Raw genomic sequence first — 26,358 nt, 5'->3', positions numbered from 1 at the left:
ATTCGATCTTGAGCCTTAAGGTTCGAAAACCCGCCCTTAAAACCAAGTAAAGCCAAGCCTAGCCAAAAAACAGACAGACGGGATGCGACCTGCCCCCAAAGGTCGCGATGCACCTACCAGACAGACAGCCCCATGTATGGGTGCCAGGGGCAGGCCGTGACTTGCCCTTGAAGGTCGCAGCGCGCCTGCCAGACGAGCCTCCTCTTGGCTCTCGGGTTCACTCAAGTTGTGGCACCCAAGAACACGGTTGCGACTTGACCCCACAAACCCAGCTCCCCTGCATTTTCTTCAACCCAACCTCAACCAAAAACACAACCAAACAACCCAAATATCAAAACCAAACCTCAACACAACATTACCACCAATCTAGCAATAAAACCCAAGCTTCATAACACTTAAAACACCACCAAATACCCAATTCACAATCTAAAACCCTCAAGCTTATAAACAACCTTAAAAATAGAGGAAAACTCAAAGTTTAGGCCTAGAATCCTTACCTCATTTATAAATTGAATCCCTTCAATTGCTGTAACTCAATCCTAAACCCTCAAGCCTCAAATCATCAAGCTTGAATCCTTTAATACTTCCCCAAAAATCAAACTGAGAGAAAGAAAATGAGTAGTCGGGAGAGAAGGAGAGAGAGTACCCTGTTTTCTATGGTTCCTTCTACTGCCAACCCTTGGTTAAGTAAATCTAATGGCCTAAAATGACTAAAATGCCCCTAGGGCCATTCTACTTCCTCAAAGCCACCCAAGGGAAACTTTGTCATTTCCACCTACCCCGTAAATCATAATTAACGTCTCACAATTCTCGTCATTCCCAATATCCTCAAATAATTATCAAACCATATCCCATTACTTGCTCATTCCCAGTAATGTACTAAGCACCAAATTACTCCCAGGCTCACCCCGAGCCCAGTAATTGACCTCATTATGACCAAACCGCTAATTTGCTTCCTAGGAATATCTCATGCCGAATAGCTCAAATGTAACAACATAATAATGTGATCTACCCATAAATCACATACATGCACATAAATATACAAATACGCCTTCAATAGGCCAAAATTACGTAAATACCCTTCTAATAAGAAACAGACCCACATGCATGCAAACACAATCATATAATAATATAACCCACATAATCAAGCATATAATCACATATTAAATCAATTATGGCCCTCCTGGCCCCCTAATCCAGGCACTAAGACATATTAGGGAATTTGGGACGTTACAACTATCCCCTCCTTACAGAAATTTCGTCCTCGAAATTTTACCTAAACAACTCGGGGTGCTGACTCCGCATATCTGACTCTAGCTCCCAGGTTGCTTCCTCGACCTTGTTGTTCCTCCAAAATACCTTAAACAAACCTTGATGTGAGGCATCACAGTATATCACAAACTTCTCCCGATCTGTTGGAAGACTCAGAACTGGAGCTATGACTAATCGTTGCTTCAACTCCTGGAAGTTGTTCTCACACTTATCTGACCATGCAAACTTCTGATTCTTGCATGTCAGTTCAGTCAATGAAGTAGCAATCCTAGAGAACCCTTCCACAAAATGTATGTAGTAACCTGCCAATCCAAGGAAGCTCCTGGTCTCTGAGGCATTCCTTGGCCTTAGCCAATCTCTGACCACCTTAATCGTGGTTGGGTCCACCTTGATCCCATCCCTACTGACAATATGACCAAGGAAAGTTACCTCTGGTAACCAGAACTAACACTTCTTGAACTTTGCAGACAATCTGTGTTCCCTCAGTCTCTGTAGAACCAACCTTAGATGTTTCTCATGTTCAGACTCTGACTGATAATAAACCAGAATATTGTCAATGAAGACGATCACAAATCGATCTAGGTAATCTTTGAACACCCTATTCATCAGATCCATAAAAGAAGTTGGGGCATTAGTCAACCCAAAGGGCATGACTAAGAACTCATAATGCCCATACCTAGTGCGAAAGGCAGTCTTCGGTATATCTCCCACCTTGATCCTCAGCTGGTGATAACTAGATCAAAGATCTATCTTTGAGAATACCATTTTACCCTGCAACTGATCGAACAGATCATCTATCCTTGGCAGAGGATACTTGTTCTTAATTTTCAACTTGTTTAGTTCCCTGTAATCAATACACATCCTTAGAGAACCATCTTTCTTCTTTACAAACAGGACTGGTGCCCCCCATGATGAGAAACTGACCCAAGTCTAATAGCTCTTGCAACTGTACCTTTAGTTCTTTTAACTCTGCTGGGACCATTCTGTAAGGTACCCTAGAAACTGGCTTCATCCCTAGTGCCAGTTCAATCACAAATTCAATCTTTGTGTGGTGGAAACCCTGGTATATCCTCTGGAAACACATCTAGAAACTCACACATTAATCTGGTCTCATTTGGTCCCACTGGCATGACCTGAATGGTATCTACCATACTGGCTAAGAATCCTATGAAACCACCTTGCAATAGATCTCTAGCCCTCAATGCAAATATCATAGGTACACAGGGTCCATGCACAGTGCCAACCTACACAAAAGGATCCTCACCTTCAGGCTCAAAGGTTACCATTTTCCTTCTACAATCTATGGTTGCCTCATACTTCACTAACCAGTCCATACCAAAAATCATGTCAAAGCCGGACATAACCAACTCTATCAAATCAACTGACAACTCTCTGCCCTCCATTTTCACTAGCAATGATCTAACCCATCTTCTGGATACTACTAACTCCTCAATGGGAAATTAGGTCTTGAACCCCACAGAATAATAATCACATAGTTTACACAGTCTATCAATAATACTACTAGCAACAAAAGAATGTGTAGCACCAGAATCAATCAAAATAGTATAAGGGGTTCCAGCACTAAAAAACTAACTTGTAACTACTGAGGGACAAGCCTCAGCTTCTGTCTGTGTCAATGCAAACACTCGAGCCTAGGCCGAGCTGTCCACCTTTCTTGGTTCTTCCTTTCTTTCCTTCGGGAAATCTTTCTTTAAGTGTCCCACTATCCCACATAAAAAGCAGGCATTTGCCCGACACTCCCCTATATGGCATCTCTTACATCTGGAACACTCAAGAAAACTCCTCCATCCCTCATTTCCGCCCTGGCGGCCTATTGAAATACCACGAGGTCTCCTATTAGGGCCTAGAGCTGGAGAGATATCAGGAGCCTTCCTTTTCTGATCACTGGGGCCCCCACCCCTACCTTAACTCATAAATGGAGGTCCCACCCTTCTAGTGTCTCTCCTAGTCGCGTTCTCATGCCTGATTTTGTTCTCTGTGCTCTCAGCTGTGAACACTTTGTCAACAACCTATGCATAGGTAGTCACCCCCGGCACAATGGTAATGCAAACATCCCGGGCTATCATAGGTTGTAGCCCTTGGAGAAACCTCTCCCTTCTGGTACCATTAGTGGGCACTAGTTCCCTGACAAACTTTTCCATTCTATCAAATGTTAGGGCATATTCAGTCACTGATGTCTTGCCCTAAAGTAATCTGCTGAACTTTTTAGCCTTTGCCACCCTGATGGCATCATTGTAATACTTTTTATTAAACAGAGTTCGAAACTCTTCCCAATCCAGGGCATTAATAATTCTATTATGGGATATCACTTCCCACCAAATTTGGGCATCCTCCCGAAACATATATGTGGCACAAGCCACCCTCTCATTACCATTCACCCTCATAAAATCTAGGATAGTGGTAACCATGCTCATCCACTGTTCGTCCTTGGCCGGATTTGCACTACCCTCAACGACTAGAGGGTGGTGTTTCTTGAACCTTTCATAAAGAGGTTCCCATTTATTCCTAGCCTTTGGCGGCTACTCAACTGTTGGCACCATCACAGGTGGTGCCTCTGGTAAAATGTTCCTTGCAGGAACCTATTGTTGTCTCAGCAGGTGGATTTCTTCTTCCTGCCTCAATACCCTGGCTTGCAAATCAGCAAGCATCTGCTGCCAGTTCTTAGGAGCTGGCAGTGGGGTCTGACCCTAGTCATTATCCTGACCTTGTCTATCATTCTGGCCTTGTTCTTCCTAGCTAGTTGATGATTCAATCTGCCTTGGAAGCATCCTTCCAAGCTTATACCTTGCTGCAATAATCAATTCGTCCAGTTAGGTAGTGATAACTAAACCTCTTACCGCCTCATAGTCCAAGATCAAGAAAATAATCATTCACATTCAACAGTCATGCTAATAAGCATGTCGATTCATATTCATATGCAAGTCTGGTGCTAATAAGTACTTCCTGATATCCATAGCAATTAACAATGCTAATAAGCATTTTCTGGCGTACATGTATCTTTGAAAACACTAATGAGCGTGTCCTGACCTACATGTCCATATATCAGCAATAATAAGCGGTTCTTTGGCATTCACAAGCCATATCAGTGCTAATAAGCACATCCTTTTAAATCATGCAGCAGTCAAGGGCCAGGCCCTATCATTATATCTCATGCTACCTAATAAGGCATGCAGATAAGGCATTTATATCCTATTTAAGCACTTAAGCACATAATCACATAAATAGTTACCAAACCCTGAGTCGAGCTTGTCTTTAATGGTGAGTGTACATGCACAACCTGTCTTCAGGAACCCTTAACCTTGGCACACTCTGATACCAAGTTGTAGCCCCATGGTTAGCCAAGACTGTTACACTGTGTATTTTAAATAATGCTTAACTCGCTAACCGAGTCATTAGGCCATTAAAGTGTATCTAAATGTGATTAATGGTCTAGGGTTTAAATTTTCAATTAAAAGGAATGGATATTTCATTAAAACATTAAATTGTACATGGGATCCCATATTAAACGTTTACAAAGTTTTTTACAATTCCAAAATGGTCATTACAACTCAAAAGTTACAACCCACTGACCTAAGCGACAAAAATAGGGTTTAACCCTAGTTCCTCTGAGAAACCTTGGTCGTGGTGGTCAAGCGGCCGCATATGTACACATCATCACCTAAGCTCTCCAACTCATGGCTGGTCTAGCTTTTCTTTCCCTTTACCTGCACCACATAACACTCATGAGCCAAGGCCCAGCAAGAAACTTTAACATGCTCATAAGCAGTGATTAACAAATTTCTAAATCATAATAAACATGCCTAGCAGTAATAACCCTACTCATGCATGCATACCATTCATATAAATGACTACAACATCATATGGGACCAAATGACCTAAATAAATGATTAACTGAATCATATCGGGCTTGTTTCCCAAGTACATGACTGATAAGTCAAACTAGGGCTCAACACCCTAGGATCTGGGGCTAATAAGTCACCCCGAGGCCCATTGCCCTATCCTCTGTATAACCAGCCTTGGAGCTGGCCCAGCGTACCTGGCGCTTTAGTTTTCCAAGACCATTGGGTCGAACAAGCGTATGATGCACTCCTGATTAATCTAATCATATCGACCAGCGCTCTGCGCACTATTGCCGCCCTTGACTCATAAGTAAATTCTTTTCGACCAACGCTTAGTACTATTGTCATCCTTGACTAATAATTCAATGCTTTTCTCAAGTGTATAATGCTAGCAGGCATTTATCATATAACAAGTATCAATATACAAAGCATTCAACAAGCTTAATCAATAATCACAGGCATAATCATAATCATGCGCATTTATAGGGGTCATCGCCCAATCAAAACTTTATTCAACATTCGGGCCAAGCCCTACTCATGTACATCACGTAATGGGTGCAATTTTCTTACCTCAGGTCAAAGTATAATGTAGAATAAGAACGACCCTCGAGCACGATCCTGATCCTGAACCTGTGTCCCTAGCGATAACCTAGTCACAACCAAGTATAGAATTCTGTCAATAATGAGTAAATAAAGGCTTTCGGACTGAGTCCTAGCTTTCTGGACGTCAAATCCTACTAAACCATGTAGTAGGATTGATCTTGTGCCTTTAGGTTTGAGTTCCTGCACTCAAAACCTATCTAAGGCCAAAAATCCCCTTAAGCGCTGCGGCCCCAAACTTTTGAACTGAGACCTGCCTAAGACAGCGGCCCCCTTTCTTCCTACGCCGCGCACCATGGCGCACCTATCAGTTCCCTCGGCCCTAAGTGCCCATCAGTCAGGTCCTTTTCTTCGTCAAGCTTGGGCAACGGCGCTCAAGAACAGGGTCGCTGCCCGACCTAGAACCCAGCCAAAAAACTCCATTTTTCCCATTTCAAAACCTTCCATAGACCTATCCAAACATATCAAAATCCCAAAAACAAAGTTCCTAATCATCTCAATGGCCCAAAACCATCAAAACGTAACTTTAAATAGCTCAAAAACTCATCAAAACATAGACTCCAAATTCAAAACTTAAGAAACTTTAGGAAACGGAAACTCCAAAATTCAAAACTTAAATTACCTCATATTATGTTGTTTCTTGGTAAATCCTCCGGCTAACAAGTTTCTAATCTTTTCAAGAATCGATACGACTCTAACCTTGCTTGAATCCGAGTCCTAAAACTCGAGTTTCCTTAAAAAATGCAACGAACGGTAAAAAGAAGCACGAGAGAGAGAGAGAGAGAGAGAGAGAGAGAAAATGTTTTTAACGTATATATGTTTCTGTCAGGTTACTTCGAACCCAAGTAACCTTAAGTAAAGCCCAAGGCTTAGGGTCCCAAAAATGCCCCTAAGGGTAAAATAGTCAAAATTCCCAAAATTTCCTCCCAATCTCACTAACTCCCCAATATATCATCAAATAATCATTCCCATTACCCAATATCCCGGTAATGTGTTAAATACCCAAAATACCCCTTGACTCACCCCAAATCAAGTATTAATCTCGTTGTGACTTTCCCACTAGCTTGCTCCCTAGGATTGCCTCGTGCCGAGTAACCCAAATATATCCATACAATAATGTGGTCTTACACATATATCACACATATGCTAAATATACCCATAACGGGCCAATTTACGAAAATTACCCTTCTGTTAAGAAACGGGCCCACATTCATATTTAATACATGTAAACATGCATATCAAGTCATATAATAATGTAACTGACATAATCATGCAATGATACTCATAAATATCACATAAACACATAATTTTCCATAGTTTGCCATCCTGGCCCCCTAATCAAGGCCCTAAGCCTTATTAGATAATTTGGGACGTTAAACCATTAGATTGAGACTGTTCCCGTTTTCACTAAGGGATGGAGCCAAGAGTCGATTGGTTTCTCTACAAGCAAACTGTAATGCCCCGAATTCTCCGATGAGTTTAACGGCATGAATAGTAGGCCGGGAGGGCCATATTTGTTTAATTATGTGATTAATTGATAAATGCATGTATATGTTGATTATATTATGATATGATGTGAAATGCATGCATGTGAGTCCATATCTCCTATTACAGGGGTGTGATGGTAATTTGGCCCGTTGAGGGTAATTTGTGTATTTGGGTGCATAACTTGATTTGTGAATGAGATTCCATTATTATGGAGATATATTCTAGCTATTGAACATGAGACGGTTATTTTTAGTGGATTAGCGGTTTTACCATAATGGGGTCAATTTTGGGGTTATAGAAATGTTCATTTGATGATAAATTGGGAATATTTGAGATCAGGGTGAAATTTTGGAGGTTTTGACTATAATGTCCCCGGGGGTGTTTTCGGGACCCCGAGCATTAGGTTTTATTTGAGGTTACTTAAGTTTGAAGTAGCTTATCAGATAGAACATACGATAAGAAAACCTTCCGTTCTCCCTTTTCAAAGTCCGTTTTACCGTTTAAGCCTTTTTGACGAAATTTTGAGTTCTAGGAGTCGGAATCGAGTGAGGATCGAGGCATAGCGATCCTAGAGAAGATTAGAAGCTTCTTAACTGAAGGATTCGACGGAAAACAACCCGATTGAAGGTAATCGAAGTTTAAGTTTTGAGTTTTTCCGAGTTTCTAAGCTTTGAATTGATTTTGTGAATTGTTGAGTTTTCGGTTCGTTCGAGCCTTGGGTTTTGAGGGTTTTGATGCATGGGGAAGCTTGGGAAATTTGTTTTGATGATTGGGGTATGTTTAGGTGTGTTTTTGGAGGCTTTGGAGTGTTAGAAACGCGTTTGGGAATGGCCCAGGGTTGGGGGCCGCGGCCCTGTTCTTGAGCGCCGCGGCCTTAGTTCGATGAAGCAGGTGTCAGGAATTTGTGCTTGCTGGGCGCTGCGGCCCTTGATGGAGGGCGCCGCAGCCCTTGCCTCAGAGAACACTGGGGGCCGCAGCCCTTGCCCTGTTTTCGCCCCGTTTGCTCGTTTTGACCCCGGGAACCTAGTTTTAGGCCTTGGGAGTGTCCTTGCTATTTGGGTTAGTTTGGATTGATCTCTTGGAGGCTAGATTATGGTTTGAGAGCCCTTGATTATCTTGATTATTGATGGTATCCCATATGTGTTGTGTTTAGGTAACCGCTAAAGGACTAAAAGCTAAACCGTTCTCAAGGGTCGTTCTTTTGTTCATTCTAGCTCGAATCAAAGGTAAGAAAACTGCACCTCAAGTGTGACATGCATGGATGTTCATGAGGCATGTTGATTGTGAGAATATGGACATGGATTGAATATAGAATGCTTAGCATATGTTGCTCACTTGTGCATGGTACTGACTTATTAGTCAGGTTCGGCAGTGGTACTGGGCACTGATCACGTTGAGCTGACTCATTAGTCAGGACGGCCTTAGCATGTATTACACAAGCCAATAAGATTTGATCTATTAGCATTGAATGACTCAAAGAGCATTAATGCCAGACCGACCCCGAGGGTCGATGATTGAAATAAGCACTTGGAGGCTAGTGGCTTACTTAGCAGCCACTCTCCCATTTGAAACAGTGACGTGCTTGTCAGTCACTCAGTATGGTTTACCAGAACCTGTTGAAGGCTAGTGGCTTACCTAACAGCCACTCTTCCATTTGAATTAGTGACTTGCCTGTCAGTCACTCAGTGTGGTTTATCAGGACCTCATGTGATATTCACTCATTTGTTTAAAGCTTTATGCTCAGTATGGTTATAATGATAATCGTTTGATAATGTTTATGAAAGTGTTATGTTTTCTTGCTGGGCTTTGGCTCATGGGTGCTATGTGGTGCAGGTAAAGGGAAAGAAAAGCTCACCTAGCCTTGAGTGGAGAGCTGATGTGGTGTTGTGTACATATGCGGCCGCTTGACCACCACGGCCAAGGAGTTCTCAGAGGAACTAGGGGGTTTACCCTATTTTTGCCGCTTAGGTCGGCGGGATATTAACTTTACAACTATAGTGACCTTTTTGTACTGAGAACCACTTGTAAATGTTTTGTTTAGCTCTGCAGAGCAGTTTGTAATAAAATCTTCATTTCTTTTTTATTGGTTTTATACCTTAGCCTGTTAATCACACCTAGAGCACGTTTTTGACCAAAGGACTCAGGCAATGAGTCAAATTTTCGGTCCACCGTTCACCGTAACTGTTCTGGGGTAGCCAGGGCGTTACACAAACTCCATAATTACATGGGAGGAGCTCGCTCAATAGTTCCTTTCCAAGTTTTTCCCTCCAGCAAAGGCAGCCAAGTTAAGGGGAGAAATTAATAATTTCTGTCAGATGGAGGGGGAATCACTGTATGATGCATGGGAGAGATTCAAAGAGATGTTAAGGAAGTGCTCTCATCATGGTATGAAGAAGTGTATGTTAGTCCACAATTTGTATAATGGTTTGTGCGGTACTACTCACACCATTATTGATGTTGTAGCAAGGGGTGCTTTCATGAGCAAAAGTGAAAATGAGGCTTATGAATTGCTAGAAGAAATGGCCATGAATAACTATTAGTGGTCCAGTGAATGGGAAAGGAATAAAAAGGTAGTTTGAATACATGAGTTGGATGCTATTACCACTCTCACTGCCCAAGTGGTTTCGCTCACCAAGTAGTTGCAGCAGAACTCTATTGCAACTCAAGTCATGCAAGTCCAAGTTGTATGCAATAATTGTGGAGGTCCTCACCAATTTGAGCAGTGTATGACAGCAAAGTTAAATAACACCATCCCTATGGAGCAAGTCAACATGATGGGTAATTTCAATAGGCAAGCCATGAATCCTTTCACCAATTCATTTAATCCAGGGTGGAGAAATCACCCCAATTTTTCATGGAGAAATAATCAGGGCTAGCAACCTCAATTCCAACCCCAGTATCAGCAGCTCATGCCTCAACCTCCATCACTACCACCTAGGCCACCAGTTCCTTAAGAGAAGCCAAATGAGTTACAAGCTGCACTATTGACCCTAACCAACTCCCAAGCACAATTTATGACTAGAACTCGATCATCCATCAGAAATCTCAAAATGCAAGTGGGTCAATTGGAAAATATGTTACAAAGTAGGCCTTAAGAAAATTTTCCAAGTAATACTGAGGTGAATCCTAAGGAGAAGTGCAATTCAATCTCTTTGAGGAGCGCTAAGGAGTTTGACGTGTCAGTTGAGAAGTCCAGTCTTCCACCGAAAAAAGATTTTGAGAAAGAGGGTAAGGAAGAAGAAAAGGTTACTGAGAATCTTGAGAAGAAGCAGCCACCAGGGAGTTATGAGGACCATATAAAAATACCATATCCTTAGAGGTTTCAAAAGAAGACACTTGACAAGCAGTTTGCTAAATTTTTTGAAGTCTTCTAGAAGCTTCACATAAATATTCCATTTGTTGAGGCGCTTGAGCAGATGCCAACTTACCTTAAATTCTTGAAGTAAATTTTACCAAAGAAAAGGAAATTGGAAGAATACGAGAAAATTGCACTTACTGAGGAGTGCAGTGCAATATTGCAAAAGAAATTACCGCCAAAGCTTAATGATCCTGGTAGTTTCACTATTCCATGCTCTATAGGGGGCCTAGTGGTGACAAAGACTTTATGTGATTTAGGGGCTAGTGTGAATCTAATGCCTCTATCGTTCTTCAGCAAGTTAAAATTGGGAGAAGCTCGTCCTACTGTCGTGTAACGCCCTGGATAACCAAGACCGTTACATTGTGTGTTTATAAATGTGCATGACTTGCTAATTAAGTCGTTTAGTTGAAAATGTGACCCTAAAACCATAATTGAGTTAGGGTTAAATGATTTTGATCATAAGTAGATAAAATTCCATTTACATAAACGTTTGGTACATGGGATCCCAAAAACAGGGTTTAAAGGACAATTACAAATTTTTAAAAGTCATATGCATTCACAAGCCACTCTAATGGCAAAATACGCATTTTAGGTTTTCCTGTCCCTATTCCATCCCTCGGCCATGGCGAACAAGCAGCTGACTATGTACATCCTACCCCCAGAGCTCTCCAACTCAGGATTGGTCCACCTTACCCTTTCCTTTACCTGCACCACGTCGCACCCGTGAGCCAAGGCCCAGCAAGAAAACCATAATACAGAGCATAAACAATACAGACAATCAAATGATCCATAAAGAAGTTAACCAGGTATTCAGAACCTTATGACAGACACATAATCAATGCTAGAAATCAACAAATCATAAACCATTTAAACTAGCAATCAACATGCTATAGGCAACAACTTAACATCAGTAAATGTAATGCCCCAAATTTCCTAATAAGGTTTAGGACCTTGATTAGGAGGTCGGGAGGGCCATAATTGATTTATTATGTTATTTAATGATTATATGCATGTTTATGTGAATTATATTATTATATGATGATAAATGCATGCATATGGGTCCACATTTAATTATAAGGGCATTTTGGTAATTTGGCTCGTTGAGGGCGTAATTGTGTATTTTCGTGCATGTGGATGAATTGTAAATAATACCACATTATATGTGGATTGGTTCAAGCCATTCGACATGAGACGATCATGGAATGCAAGTTATCGGTCTAGTCATAATGGGGTTAAGTTCGGGGCTCGGAGTGAGTCTCGGGGTAATTTGGTGATTAGAACGTTGCTGGGAATTAGAGGGTAATGGGATATGAATTATTGGTATTTGAGAATATTAAGAATAACGGGAATTGGAGGGTGTTAATTATAATTAACGAGATAGATGGGAATGGACAGTTTTACCCTTGGGAGTCTTTCGAAGCCTTTATTTGACCTAGGGGTATTTTAGTCTTTTCACCCCTAGGACTGATATAAGGCATTAGAAGGCTGTGGAATTGTAAGAAAATAGAGCATCATCATCCTCATCTCTCCCTCCTGTACATGCTCTTCTCTCCTTCTTCCTTTTGATTTTTGAGAGCCAATTTGAGGATTCAAGCTAGGAGAGCAAGGCTTGAGGGCTTAGGACCTTGGTTCAATCATTGAAGGGGATCTAAGTCAAGCTTGAGGTAAAGAATTCAGACATGAAAATCTTTGGTTTGTACCTTGTTTTTCTAATAAGTTTCAGTTGAGGATTTTGATGTGTTAGTTGGGAATTAATGGAAGTTCTTGAGTTTGGTTGCTTGGGTTTTGATGAGGGTGTGTTGTAGATGAGGTTTTGGGGTTGAATTTGATGTTTTTATGATATTTGGGATTGGTTTTGAGGTTTGGTTTCAGGGGGAAATCACAAGGGGAGAAGACCAGAATTTTCTCTGGTTTGCTGAAGGCGCCCCAGCGCTAGGCAGGGCAGATTATGGGCTTCTCTGACTTTAGGGCAGCGCCCCAGCGCCACTAGGCAGCGCCCCAGCGCTAGTGCTTTTTCCAGCAACCTATTTTTAGGGTTCGGGATGACTTTTAAGGCTCGGGGGTTGGTTCATTTACCCCGTTTGGGTAGATTAAGAGTCCCGAGAGTGCGGGATGGATCTCGGGAGTGTGGTTTTAGATTATAAACCTTTTTATGATTTATTTTATTGATGTGATTCCATATTTGATTATGACTAGGTGACCGCTAAAGGATCAAAGGATTGATCGTTCTCAAGGGTCGTTCTTTTACTAATTCTTGTTGAACCTGAGGTAAGAAAATTGCACCCTATGTATATGTGACATGCATGGTTATTCTTGATGCATGCTGGTTGTCTAAATGTGATGCATGTAATGCACGAGAAACATGTGATTAGGGCATGCTATGAATATTGAGTATGAGATTGTTCAGAGCTTGAGCCTCTGTGTTTATGCATGATCCTAATTGTGCTAGTAATTGTTGAGTAAGCATGCTGAATGCCATGTATTCAGATATTTGACATGTGTATATATTTGGTGGCATTGCTTACTTGTGTATGGCACTGACTAGTCAGGGTCGGCACTGATCGAGTATCACAGACCTAACACCCGAGAACAGCATAGCGTCATGAACGCAGAGCCAATTAAAAGATTAGATTTAATTGATATCAGCATTGAATGACTCTAAGGCATTAATGCTGGACCGACCCTAAGGTCGATGAATCTTATAAGCGCTTGACTAGTCTAAGCTAGTTACTCAGAGCCAGGGCCTAAGGCCTAGGTGACTGCTTGTCACATGGCTAGGGAACAGAGTTCCATAGTTATGACTCTAGAGTCATGAGGAAGGTTATGTTGGTGACTAGTCATCATGCACCTATCCTATTTAAGCCAGTGAAAGGTTCACTTATCTATAAAGCCCCGATGACCCTATCATCACATGACTATTGAGAATAAACCCACCTTAGTGACTATTACAACTATCACTCTTCTATTTGGGGCTAAAAGCCCTGGATGATTATTATGATCATTGGTTGATGTGTTATACTAAAAAATACGTGAATTCATTTGCGTGCTTGACTAGGGCTATATCTGCTAGGCGTGTGCCTTATGATTTGATGACATGTTATTACTGTTCATGAGCATATTGAGTTTTCTTGCTGGGCTTCGGCTCACGGGTGCTATGTGGTGCAGGTAAAGGCAAAAGAAAGCTGGACCATCCTTGAGTTGGAGAGCTTAGGTGATGATGTGTACATATGCAGCTGTTCGACCACCACGGCCGAGGTTTGAAGAGGAATTAGGGTTAAACCCTGTTTTGACGCTTAGATCGGCTGGTTGTAAATATTTTCTTGTAATAGACCTTTAAATTATATTTTTGGGATCCCAATGTATATAGTAAACGTTCTAATGCAACGTTACATCTTAACCAAAAATTTTAATCCCTAAACTACTAAGCATACTTAGATACACGATTTTGGCCAAATGACTCGATTAGCGACTTTAGCACTGTTTACAAGGCACACCGTAATGGCCCCTGGAGTTTGGGGCATTACAGTAAACACATCATAGTCATCATACAATACCCAGGGTCGGCGCCCTTAGGCCGCACCCACTATTTAACCCATTGACTCCAGCTCGCTTAGGCCGAGCTCCGTGATTGTTTAGCTAACCTCAACCCTCAGTGACCGAGCCGCATCCTGTGCGCAAATATCAATTGTGACACTCTTAAGTCATTTATTTCATGCTCACATGGCATGTCATAATCATAAAACTTTGTATTTGAATATAGGGAACCCTAGTCCCAACATAGCCACCTAAACGAGTGCAATTTTCTTACCTTAAATTCCGAGCGGAGAAGGCGATATGGTCCCGAGCATGATCCTTAGCTCTAAGCCTTGGCGATAAACCTAGTCACAATGGCCATTGATATCCATCAACTTCCAATAAAAATAAAATACCTAGGAGACAGAAACTAGCCTCCGGGACCTCAATTTCTACTAAACCAGGTAGTTGAAATTGTCACGAGTGCATAAGTTCGAACCCCCGAGCCCTAACAATTTGTGAAACACTTCCAAAGCTAAAATTCCCAGGTGGATCGCGACTTGGCTTAGTAAGTCGCGACTTGCCCCAAGTCAAAGAGCAACCCAGGCCTGAAGGGCCACACGCGTCACAACGCCCCCCAGGCTGGGTCGCGGCGTGCCCCTTTGACCCAGAGAAAACCTGGGTTTTCTCTTCTTCTTGCTAGCCAAGAACACTAAGCCATCAGCCCAGAATTTTTTCCATAATTCCCCCCAATTTAACACCAAACCAACCCAAAATTCAAAACTAAACTACTAATTTTTAAACATCAAAAACCTCAGCAATATCCCTCAATTACTGGCTTAATACAACTAGAATCCATACCCCAACTCAGAAACAATCCATCACTTGAATACTCATAATTCTACCTAACAAACCCAGTAAAATTCAAAGTTAAAAACCAAAATTCTTACCTCAATTAGGACTGAGTTCCTCCCTGTTTACTAGCTCCAACTCCCAGCTAGAAATCCCCTAGCTTTCCTTTTGTTTTCCTTAAAATCTAAGGATATACTCAGAATTTGGATCACCTTAGCTTCAATGTTCAACGAGAGGAAGTGAGGAAGAGGGAGAACGTGAGAGAGATGAGGGAGTCTTCCAATTGATTCTTCTGCTTCTAGTTTCCTCCAGCCTAAATTCTGAGTATATCCTTAGATTTTAAGAAAAGACTATTTTACCCTCCTAGGTTCTCTAATCCTCAAATGGCCCCTAGGGGTACAAGAGTCATTTTGCTCCCAATTCCCGGTAACTCCTCGAGTGTTCCTAATATTTATCACTTAAATCCCGTCATCCAATTAATCACCAATTATTTACCCAATGACTAATAATCCTCAATATATTTTCTAAATTCCTGAAAATACCCCCGGGCTCCCCCGAGCCAGGTATAAATCCCCGTCGTGACTATTTTTCCATTCCGCTCACTAGGACTGTCTCGAGCCATATGTTGCAAATATATCCACATAATAATGTGGTCTCAACAATTTACCACAAATAATCACATTTATGCCCTCAACGGGCCAAAATTACAAATATGCCCTTATAAGCTAAACAAGGCCCACATGCATATTAATACTCAAAAACATGCATTTCACATATCCATATAATCATACAATCATGCATATCACATAGCCATACATTTAATCATTTAAATCACACTTAAAACCATTATGCCCTCCCGGCACGCTAATCAAGGCCCTTAAGCCTTATTAGTGATTTTGGGTTGTTACATACCGTGTCCCTACAAATGGCGAATCATTCATTTAAACATCTCGTAGAGTGATGGAGGATGTATTGGTGAAAGTGGAAAAACATTTCTTTCCTACAGACTTTTTTATTTTTTTATATGGAGGAAGATGAAAATATTAAGATTATTCTTGGCAGGCCAATTTTAGCTGCCGGGAGGGCACTAATTGGTGTAAAAAAAGGGTAGTTGAAGCTGCGCGTGCAACAAGATGAGATAACATCTAATGATTTTGTAGCAACTGAAATTCCAACTTGTTATAGAGTTGATGTGATAACAGGAGGTGGTAGTAATGTGGAAGTCACAAAGAGAAAGGTCATTGCTCAAGTTGGTAGTCGAGTAGTTTGTCATCATTTGAAAAGGTTCTTTAGTGGGAAGACTCAAATATTACATGAGCGGTGGAATGATCCTAATATTTGCAACATCAAACTACGGGCTCCCACTTATGACACTATGGCTCTCCAGGACAAGAGCAGTGGACTTGACCCGAGTTGAAGTTGAAAAGAATCAAAACGTCCAGCTGAAGACGTTAAATAAAGCACCATTGGGAGGCATCCCAACTCTTTTATTTGCATTGTTATTTTAGTTTGGATTTGTGAATTTTTTTTATGTGTTTTTGTTTTAATTTTTACATTTTGGGCTTAGTTTTGTAATTTTTAAACCGTGGAAAGCGTGAAAAAAAATTGGCATTTTGAGTCGCAACGCCTAGAAATAAAGTCGCGACTCTGAGGAAGTCAGTGAGCAGGCGTTTCTGAAGGCTCCCAAACACCTCGGCGCTTACCAGAGGGTCGCGACACCACCACCACCACTACCTCTGTTCTGACTTCATTTGTCTGATTCCCTGGTAAGTTCTCTTTCTTTTTATTTATTTACACATTAGGGACAATGTGCTAGATAAGTTGGGGGAGGAATCTTACTGTTTATTAGTTGTTTAATTGTTTATTGTCTTTATTTGTGTTGTTTTAATAATTAGATAAATTGTTGTGTTGTGTGTGAATCAAGTTGTCAATATGAACTGATGATACTAAATGTTGTGTTACATGATTTGATGAAAAATAGACTGTTATAAATATGTGTGCTTGGTTAGATTGCATTTTTGATTTGCTTTGATCTATTGGAAAAAAAAAAATAGCCATAATTTGTAAGTTTCTTGCAATTGAATGTGATTTATGCATGCTAAATATGGAATGTGGAATGATGAATGAAAATATCTCCAGAAGTTGCTTGCTTAGTATTTGAGACGAAATTAAAGATGGTGCATGCTTAGGAAAATGATTTAGGCCATTTTCGGAATGATTGAGCCTTTCAAGCCAACATTGATGAATTGTGTCCTTAATTCCCTTTTTGAGCCTAATATTAATTTCTTTTGTTGTTTGACATTGATTTTGAGCTTAAATGAAAATTAGATTATTTTTATTTCCCTTGAATTATACCGCGAGCATATGAATATTGGATGGGGAGTGATTGTAATTGGGTTGATTTTGGAATTTGTGTCTTCAGAAGAGAAATAGTAAGATTGATAAAAAATCATGAAAAGAAGAAAGAAAAATATGAAATTGAAAAGTAACTACACTCCTTATGAAACTACATCGATCGAATAGAAGAAATAAGAAAAAAAATTAATAAACAAAATAAAATGAATTTTCTCTCAATCGAATGAAATTTGAGATTGTAATTGGGTTGTAAAAGTTTATTTCATGTTTGGTTGATTAGTTGTAAGCTTGTGGTATGATTGAGCCTAAATGACTATTTTGACTACCCATACCTAAGTTGTTTCTTTTAAGCCTAAAAAATCATATTGATTCTTGAGCATGTGTTGTTAATATTAGTGGAGAATAGTAATGTAACGCCCTGGATAGCCAGGACCGCTACACTGTGTATTTATAAAGGTGCAGGACTTGCTAACCAAATCATTTAATTAAAGACGTGTTAGTGAAACCATCAACGAGCTAGGGTTAAAATGTTTTGGTCTCTAAAAACACATTTTATATAATTAAACATTTTACACATGGGATCCCAAAAGAAACATCGTTTAAAAGTCGGTTTACAAAACTGACAGTGTACAGACAACCGCTAGCCATTCTAAAGGCAAAACAAATGTTTATGGTTCTCCTGTCCCTGTCTCCTCTCAACCGTGGCGGCTGAGCAGCTGTTCATGTACATTTTGCTCCTAGAGCTCTCTAAATCAGGGCTGATCAAGCTTGCCCTTGCCTTTACTTGCACCACGAAGCACTCGTGAGCCAAGGCCCAGCAAGAAAACATAACATCATATAACGAGCAATGATAATAGTTAAATAACCCTTTAAGCATGATCATATACTTAACATATCACATTAATCACATAGCACGTAGATACAATCAAAGATTTAGCCAATCAACACTCAACTATACAGTACGACTAATTCACCAACCAATAACAATAATCAAATCACATATTATTCAGAATTGACACCTTAGATCGCACCCTCGATTTACCCCACCAACTCCGGCCCGCTTAAACCGAGCTCAGTGCATAATATGCTATCCTCAGCTACCAGTGGCCGAGCCGCGCCTTGTGTGCTAATGTAAACCTTAGCACTCTTAGGCCGTTTGTTTACTATTTGCATGGCATAATACCACCCTCTATAGAGCATACAGATCAGGGAACCCTTAGTCCCATAATAAATCCACAACCAAGTGCAGTTTTCTTACCTTTAATTTCCATGTTTACTGATTACGAGCGACGCCTCTCGAGCACGATTCGCTTCCCGAGCCCTAGCTTAATACCTAGTGACAACCAAGATAGGGTGTACCATTAATAATCACATTATTATTTCCGGATGGAGTTCTAGCTTCCGGGACGTCAAATTCCACCAAACACGATGGTGGAATCGATCCTGAGCACCCTAGGTTAGGTTCCCGCGCTTAAAACCTCCAAAGGACCAAAAATACCCTTAAGGGTCACGGCCCTTGAAACCCATGCCGCAGCCCGCCCCTGAAACAGAGGCTAGGCCTCTCTGAAGAGAGACACGCGCCGCGGCCCTGTCCTGTGGCGCCGCGGTGCTTCCCCACTGCAGAGCCTCCTTGGCTCTTCTTCGCTTCACAGGGCCACGACACTCTAGAACAGAGTCGCGGCCCAGCCCTTCGTGCCCAGAAAATCCACCATTCCTAACATCCTAACCTTGCTCAAAACCACCCTAATTCCAAAACCCATTAATCACAAGACTTGTAACATGATTCTAGCAACATAATCCAACAAAACCCTAGCTTTAAAACTCATTAAAATCTCATTTAAATTTCTAAAACTCACATACTCAAGAACACTAAAACCAGTCATGCAAACTCATAACTTAAACTCTAAATTACGAATTGAAGCTTACCTTCTTTGATGAACCACTTCCTTAACAATTTATGAGCTAAAACCCAAGCTTTCGAGCCTCAATTCTGCCCTTCAACACCAAAGTTCATAAACACTTCAAAACCCAGCTATAACATAAAATTTTAATCACCATGCTTCAAGCTTATATCTTACCTTAGTTCCTAACTGAATCCTTAGCTGAACACTGGACTAATCCTTCCAAACTCCAGCCGAATCAACTGAATCCCCAGCTAAAATCCTCAAGTTCTAGTAGTTTTCTTGAGAGAAATAAGAGAAGGAAGAAAGGAGCAAAAAGGGTTGGTTTGGGTTTTTTTTGTTCTACTGTTTTCTATTTTACTTAGTCTAACCTTATTTGATTAAGTTAATCCTGAGGCTCGGGGTACCGGAAACGGCCCTGAGGGCAAAATGGTAAATTTCCCCAATATTCCCACCTCAGCTTCCTAACCTCAAATATATCTCCAATTATTTATTTCTATAACCCAATAACCCAAATAATCATCTAATACCCGAAATACCCCTTGACTTGCTCCAAGTCAAGTATTAAGCCCCGTTGTGACTTTCCCGCTAACTAGCTTCCTAGGATCGCCTCAAGTCGCATGCTGCAGATTTACCCACATAATAATGTGGTTCTCACAAATATAATATGTAATCACATTCACATTCATATAACCATACAAGCATGCTTATCATATAATCACGCATTAAATTAATAAATTCACACATAAACCAATTATGCCCTCCCGACACACTAATCAAGGCCCTTAAGCCATATTAGTGATTTTGGGTCGTTACAAGTAAGTATTGCAAGCATATGGAATAATTGTTATGATGGACCTGATGGTAAGATTTGGCATGCGTAAATTATTCAAAATGCTTGTTATTTATTGGTTATGGTTAAATGGGGTTATGCTTAAATGGGCATGTATAAGGGATTGAAGTGGATTGTTGATGTGGTTTAACTGAAAATTTTGGATTCTAACCAATGGTCAAATTTCCTGAGAATTGTGGAAATTTTTTTTTTATAAGGTTGAGCTTGTAACACCATACTACCCTAGAGACGTTACCATGTTATTTTAAGATGTGCCATTAGCTCACTAATCAAGGTTTTAGATCAAAAAGTGTGATTAATCTAAGTAAAGACTCATTTAAATAACATTTTGGTATAAAAGTTTGGAAATTCATTTAAATCATAAAAGTGTTATATTGGGATCCCAAAATATTGTTATAAAATATATTTACAACTCAAAAGTTAGGGTACATTCGACCTAGGCGACAAAATCAAACGTTTGCACAGTGTTCCTCAAAACTACCTGTTGACGCGGTTCTTCGGCAACAGGTAATTAAGAGAAGAAGAGAAAGAGATTAGTACTTAAAAGTAGAACCGCCGCAGATATGAAATCTTTGTGAGAAGAACTAGGTGACCCTAAACACGTTTTTTAAGTGGTTCGAAGGTAAAATCCTTCTACTCCACTAGTCAATATTATTGATCTTTTCTGGGTAATTGGTTTACAAAATATATAGTTCTTACAAGACTATTTTTTCCAACCCCTATCAATTCCCAGGGTCTCCATATTTATAGGAGAAGGCACCTGGAAATTGGTAGGGAGGTCATCCCGTGACCTTACCATTTGTCATATCAAGTCTGTGATATTCATGATTACTTCCTAAACCTGACACACAAGTGTGGTCTAATCAGTATGGAAGGAGATAATGGGCCGCACGGCCCAACCCATCCGTGGGTGTCTGAATACGCACGTTCCTGCGGCGTGTCCGAGAAGTCAGGGGGATATCGGACACGTGATGGCAGGATTATGCACGTTTATCTTGCGTGTTGACCTCCCATAGGGTCAGAGCTTCCTGAGAAGCTCGCTACCGGAGCAATCCATAACCCGAGCTGATCCTTCAGTGGTCGTCGGATGTTGTTCCCAGCTCCTGGAACAACAAGAAGGAGCAGGAAACTCCATCCCCTCGAGCTAGAAAGGGCCCGTCCTGAAGATAAAGCCTCTGGCCTGTGGGAGCCTCGGGCTAAATCATGTTTAGTCCGAGGATCGTCCTGCTAAACAGCCCGTGGGAAATCCATGGCGTACATCTGCCCCCCAAGCTCCTGCTCGTGGTCCATGACGTCAGACATGGGAGACCACAGTTGGAGCTTTTAGACTTCTCCCACAACCCTTCGCATTCCATGCTTTTCGCATGCGTCTGATACGTGGAACGCCGCGGGTGGCGACGGTACATTCTACGAGAACCGCATTAAATGGCCTAGCCTACTGTCCAGCCGTCGTTTCACATTTCGAGTGGAGGGTCTCCCAGGAGCCTTTTACACGTGATCCCCCCTTGTATAAAAAGGGGGTGGTCATCCCACGCACGGACCACCTTACCATTCAGAACCTCTCAAATTTCCTTCTTTTCTCTCTGACCTTTCGAAGAGCAAAACCCTCATTTCCATTGCTCTCATCTTCTCCGTTCACGAAGCTTAAGCGTGCGAGTTCCTTCAAGGCCTTGGAGACTACTGTGCCAACGAAGCCCCTACCCGCGCAACAACCTCGCTCACCATCCAACCCTATACTGTAAGTCTTCTGTCCCCATTTATTTTTGAAAGCATGCCACTGTAGCCTAGGTAAAAATTTTTACTGTAGCCACATGCAGAGGTTTTCTGGGTCGCGCGGATATGGAGGGTGATGGCCCTTCTTTGATTAGGGCACATTTGCCATGGGACATCGCCTTAGAACATGGGTTCCATGATTCTTTCTTAGGAACAATTTCTGGTAGGATCCGTAGGAACTTTGGGTGCAAAAACCGGGTAGCTTAGGGAATACGCCTTAAAAGCGGTTTTGCCACGCCTTGCCTGTTGAAACTTTCCCCCCAAGGAATTTTTTTTTTTTTTCTTACTCTGAGCCATCTGACACACGAATTCCGAGTAATCTGGGATCTGTTGAGGGCATAGGCGCGTGTTCCTTGGAACGCGTGGCACCACTCTCCACGGGCTGGGCTTACCCCAGCTCGTGTACTTAATGCTTGCCTCACTCTCCTGCTTGGGTCGCCTTTTCTAAAGTGTTTTCTTTTGCTCGATAGGCGACCAGATGGCTCCAAAGAGAAATCTGCCACAGAAGAATGTGGGAAGTTTGGCCTCCCAGAAGGATAAAGGAAAGGCGGTGGTGACCAGCTCGCCAATTCCTCACTTTGGACCGGCGGTGGAGAAGCAGGCCGAGGTGGCTCCTGACGCGTTTTTCGAGGCGGAGAGAATCGTCTCGAAGATAACCAGCCAGGCAAAGATCACCAAAATCTTCCTTAACCACAACATTCCTCTGGGGAAGACCTCCGTGATCGCCCGACCTGCTGCGGATGGGGAGAGGAGCTGCACGCCGCTCGACGAGTCGTTCGCGGCCTGGAGCGGGGAACACTTCAAGGCAGGGGCCTTCCTCCCCCTGGATCAGTATTTTGCTGATTTTCTGAACTACGTGGGGTTGGCCCCATTTCAGCTCCCCCCCAATTCCTACCGTCTGCTGGCGGGACTGAGGTATTTGTTCCAAAAGCATGAGTGGGAGGTCCCCACTCCTGCTGATATCTTGTATTTCTTCTACCTCAAAGCCAGCCCGGACCAGCGGGGGCGAGGCGACGGGTTCTATTACTTAACCCGCTTCCCTAACACAGCAGCAGTGATCGAGCTGCCGAGCCATCCAAACGACTTCAAAGACCAGTTTTTTATGTCTACTGGGTTCCGAAACTGCGATCATCATTATTTCAACCGCCCTCGTAAGTAATCCTCCATTTAGCTCGCCTTTTAACGGTTATCTTATTTTAGCCCGTCCCTTATTCCAATTCTGATTTCGACCAACCTTGCAGCCATCTACTCGAGGACCGAAAAGTCCGTGACCCTCGGGGGTCAATACGACACACTGGCGAACCTGCCTCCCAGTGAGAAAGACTACCGCGTGCTCGTGACGGACGAGACGATGGTATTCTGCAAGCTGATTTTCCCAAATCAGACTTTGAATTTGAAAAGGCCCCGGGGGCCTCCCCCAGCCCGCGACAACAGGCCGATCGTCGCGGAGGAGGTCGCAGATGACGAAGGCGAGGAAGAAGGTGAGGAAGTTCCTCTGGTGAGGAACAGGAAGAGGAGCTTGGAGGTCGCCCAGGGGATGATCGAGGAGAGGGCCCAATCCGGAGCAGCCACGGGTCCTTCCGGTCAAGGTAACTTTTACTTATTTAAGAACGTAGATAGGGCCACTGCAGACCCCCGGCTGGTTAGGTTCAACCCTAGGCAGCTCGTCCTTCGTCACCCAAGGAATCCGGACCTGGACACGCTTCTGCTCCACTGCGTTGACCAGCTCGTGCTGGACAACCAAGATAGTCGACCCAAGGGTACCGTAGTAGTAGATAATACCCTAGCCTTTAGGTCGGCCATTTTTGAGGAGTACGGGACCAATTTACGCACGTGGCCTGCGCTCCAGAGGGGCGTCTACGCTCCGGGGATTAGGCAGTACGTAGAAGAGTCCAGCCCCGATTCAGAACCGGACCTAGAACCTTCGCCAGTTCGTGAGATAATCGTCCTAGGCTCTTCCAGCTCGGGGGGTAGGGCTCCCTTAGTATTTGCTTTCTTATTGCCTTTATTTCTGTATGATTGCTGATAACCGTGTTTTTTGCTCTTTGGCAGAAGAGATGTCTCAGCCCGGGAATAGTCTGCGGGGCGTTGTGTTTGGTGGGAATCCCCCAGCGGGGCCGAGGTTAAAGAGGCTTCGCGAGTCCAAGAGCTCGACCGGGGTCTCCACCAAATCCCCACCTACGGAGAAGGGGAGAGACCCGTCATCCCAGGTCGCGGGGGCGAACCTCCCTGTCGCCAGGACAGGACTCATGCATCCGCCACCCCAACGATCTCCACTGGCCGCCCAGGACGGGGTAATAGAGGTCGGGAATCTGGCCGCGGTAGCCACGGACGTGCGTATCCCGGTCGACCCCCGGGCTCTGGAGAAGATGCCCGAAGCATTCCGGGGTACGGTGTACGAGTCGGCCAGCTACGCCGTCAGCCACTATTACAATATCAGGGAGAAGGAGCTCCGGGCCATCGAAACAACGAGCCCGGTCCGAGTTATAGAGTCCGCTATGGACATGACTTTAACGGTAAAGTGCCCCCTTCTTTTAAGGCTTTGACACTCACACGCCGCCTTTCTCCTTCCAGTTTGCTAATTTATCACTCTTTTCTTGCAGGGCATGGCTGCCGCCTATAGAGGCATCGTTAGGACCAAGGCCCAGCTCGAGGGTTTGGAAGCAGATCGCCAGACTGCCCTCCAGGAGTCTCAGGAGGCGAGAGATGCCTTGGCGGCCTCAAAAGCCGAGCTAGAGAAGGTCCGCTCGGAGAACCAAGAGCTTAAACGCTCCCTGGCCGCATCCGAGCTAGAGAAGCTTCGCTCCGAGAACCTAGAGCTTAAAAACTCCCTGGCCGCATCGCGGGCAGACCTTGAGGTGGCGAAGGCCGAAGTCCAGACCTCCCAGACCGCCCTGAAAGACGAGCGGGTCGTGTCGGAGCGGTCCTTACAGGACCTATTCTATCACTGCTGGTCCCACAATCCGGACGCGGACTTCTCCTTCATGCCGCCGGACCTCTGGGCATTCCTGTTGCCGCGGCTTCAAGCCCGCCTGAATAAGGAGGCTCCTCCATCGGAGACTGGAGAGGCCTCTGCCGCGGCGGAGCAGGGTGAGACCGCGACCTCCAAAGGGCCAGCTGATGGGGCTTAGGATGCTTCTTGTTTTCGTATTTTGAACTCTTTTTTTTTTTTTATTGTAATTCTCTTTTTTATGTGAGGCGTTTCCGCCTCGAGACAATTTGCTCAACCAGTTTTACATATATATTTTCATGTATTTGGTCATAATTTATCTCTTTATTTTTATGAACGTAGTTCGAGCTAACTTTATCCGTATCCCGGGCTCTTTAAATAAGATCCGCGTTCAACAATTTTCTAGTTCACTCCTAAGTTTTCTGACCTGGTTAAGACCAGGAGCTTATTTTGAAAAAACTCAGATCGCGTCAACTTTTATCCGTATCCCGGGATCTTTAAAGAAGAACCTCGGTCAACAAATTTTAGCTAACTTCTAAGTTTTATGACCTGGTTAAGACCAGGAACTTATTTTGAAAAAACTTAGTTCGTGTCAAATTTTATCCGTATCCCGGGCTCTTTAAAGAAGAACCTCGGTCAACAAATTTTAGCTAACTTCTAAGTTTTATGACCTGGTTAAGACCAGGAACTTATTTTGAAAAAACTTAGTTCGTGTCAACTTTTATCCGTATCCCGGGCTCTTTAAAGAAGAACCTCGGTCAACAAATTTTAGCTAACTTCTAAGTTTTATGACCTGGTTAAGACCAGGAACTTATTTTGAAAAAACTTAGTTCGTGTCAACTTTTATCCGTATCCCGGGCTCTTTAAAGAAGAACCTCGATCAACAAATTTTAGCTAACTTCTAAGTTTTATGACCTGGTTAAGACCAGGAACTTATTTTGAAAAAACTTAGTTCGTGTCAACTTTTATCCGTATCCCGGGCTCTTTAAAGAAGAACCTCGGTCAACAAATTTTAGCTAACTTCTAAGTTTTATGACCTGGTTAAGACCAGGATAGGACTTAGTTTGTGATAACTCTTATCCATAGATAAAAATTAACACCTAAGTCGTTAAGGAGACCTGGATATATCCGGGTACCATATGCCCCCCAAGTAACTGGGAAAGGGTCTTTCGTTGTTACTTTAAAATTACCCTTGCAAATAACGAGAAACATTTGATTTTTATTTATACATCGGAGGTGACCTTCTAGGTCTTACACATGTTTATTGATAATATTTCTTTAGGTGGATTGCATTCCAAGTCCGCGGGACCGCCCCTCCACCAAGTCGAGCTAATTTATACGTCCCTTCTTTGATGACTTCGATGACCTGGTATGGTCCTTCCCAGCTTGGTCCCAGAACCCCATCTTTGGGATCTTTCCCGGCCAGGAAAACTCTCCTCAAGACCAAATCGCCGACGCTAAAGGCACGTCTTTTGACCTTAGCGTTAAAGTAGCGAGTGATTTTCTGTTGATAATGGGCGAGCTGGAGTTGGGAATCCTCTCGCCTCTCATCCATCAAGTCTAAGGAGTGGCATAGGAGCTCG

The 26,358-nt window shown here is 42.7% G+C and overlaps 1 non-coding gene across 1 annotated transcript; it reads right to left on the bottom strand.

Annotated features, from left to right (window-relative positions):
- Positions 1 to 9,502: 9,502 nt before the first annotated feature.
- LOC133828255 (small nucleolar RNA R71) lies at positions 9,503 to 9,609 on the bottom strand. The gene has a single exon (XR_009890884.1). It is a non-coding gene; the product is annotated as a small nucleolar RNA R71 (small nucleolar RNA).
- Between the last annotated feature and the right edge of the window lie 16,749 nt (positions 9,610 to 26,358).

Source organism: Humulus lupulus, chromosome 3 (assembly GCF_963169125.1).
Source record: "Humulus lupulus chromosome 3, drHumLupu1.1, whole genome shotgun sequence".
NCBI lineage: Eukaryota > Viridiplantae > Streptophyta > Magnoliopsida > Rosales > Cannabaceae > Humulus > Humulus lupulus.
This window is presented reverse-complemented; position numbering and strand designations above follow the sequence as displayed.